This window comes from Echinops telfairi, unplaced genomic scaffold (genome assembly GCF_000313985.2).
Source record: "Echinops telfairi isolate 266 unplaced genomic scaffold, ASM31398v2 ScPeMD7_2186;HRSCAF=2738, whole genome shotgun sequence".
Classification (NCBI taxonomy): Eukaryota; Metazoa; Chordata; class Mammalia; order Afrosoricida; family Tenrecidae; genus Echinops; species Echinops telfairi.
Genome location: NW_022106084.1, coordinates 5961978 through 5962639, shown reverse-complemented (window position 1 = coordinate 5962639; position 662 = coordinate 5961978). Strand labels below are relative to the sequence as shown.

Here is a 662-nt window from a genome sequence, read left to right as displayed (position 1 = left end):
AGTGGAGGTGCGGTGAGAAGCCTCGATGAGGTGAATGAACACGGTGGCCCCGTCAATGGGCTCTGGCAGAGGAACAATTGCACGGATGGAGCCAGATTATGAATTGTATTGTTCCATTGTGCATAGGACCACTTTGAGTCAGAGCTAACAACAGCAACAACAGAGAAGACATCACGTGTACCTCAGGCTCCAGGACCCTCTAACTGAAGAGAGAATGGTACCTGGCTCCCATTGCTGACTACTGTGAAAGGGATTACAACAAAGGCTCCTTTATGGATTGGGAGAAAAATGTGAATTAAAACTCAAACTCATTGGGATGCTGATACTCAAATTGAGCTGAAGTGGGCTGCTCTAATTGTCACCAAACCTCCCTACAATAAACTGCCTTTTGATGACTGGGACAAATTGAGTTAAATCGTCATGGACAGATACAGGGCAGACAGTTTAAAAAAAAAAAACAACAACTCAAAATCATGAAAAAGATCAGGCTTACTGTTCTGTTAGAGATTGTTGGAACCCCTGAGACCACAACTCTTCATTGTCTTTCAGATTGAAAGCTGAACTCCTCTGTATGGGCCAGTTTCAGCTAGACAAAAGACATCATGGAGGTGCACACCTCTTAGAACAATCAACCAAACCAAATAAAAAGGGCAGCATTTGCC

The 662-nt window shown here is 43.8% G+C and overlaps 1 non-coding gene across 1 annotated transcript; it reads left to right on the top strand.

Moving 5' to 3' along the window:
• Window positions 1–312: 312 nt before the first annotated feature.
• Window positions 313–445, top strand: LOC115870653. The gene has a single exon (XR_004046820.1). It is a non-coding gene; the product is annotated as a small Cajal body-specific RNA 8 (non-coding RNA).
• The last annotated feature ends 217 nt before the right edge of the window (window positions 446–662 follow it).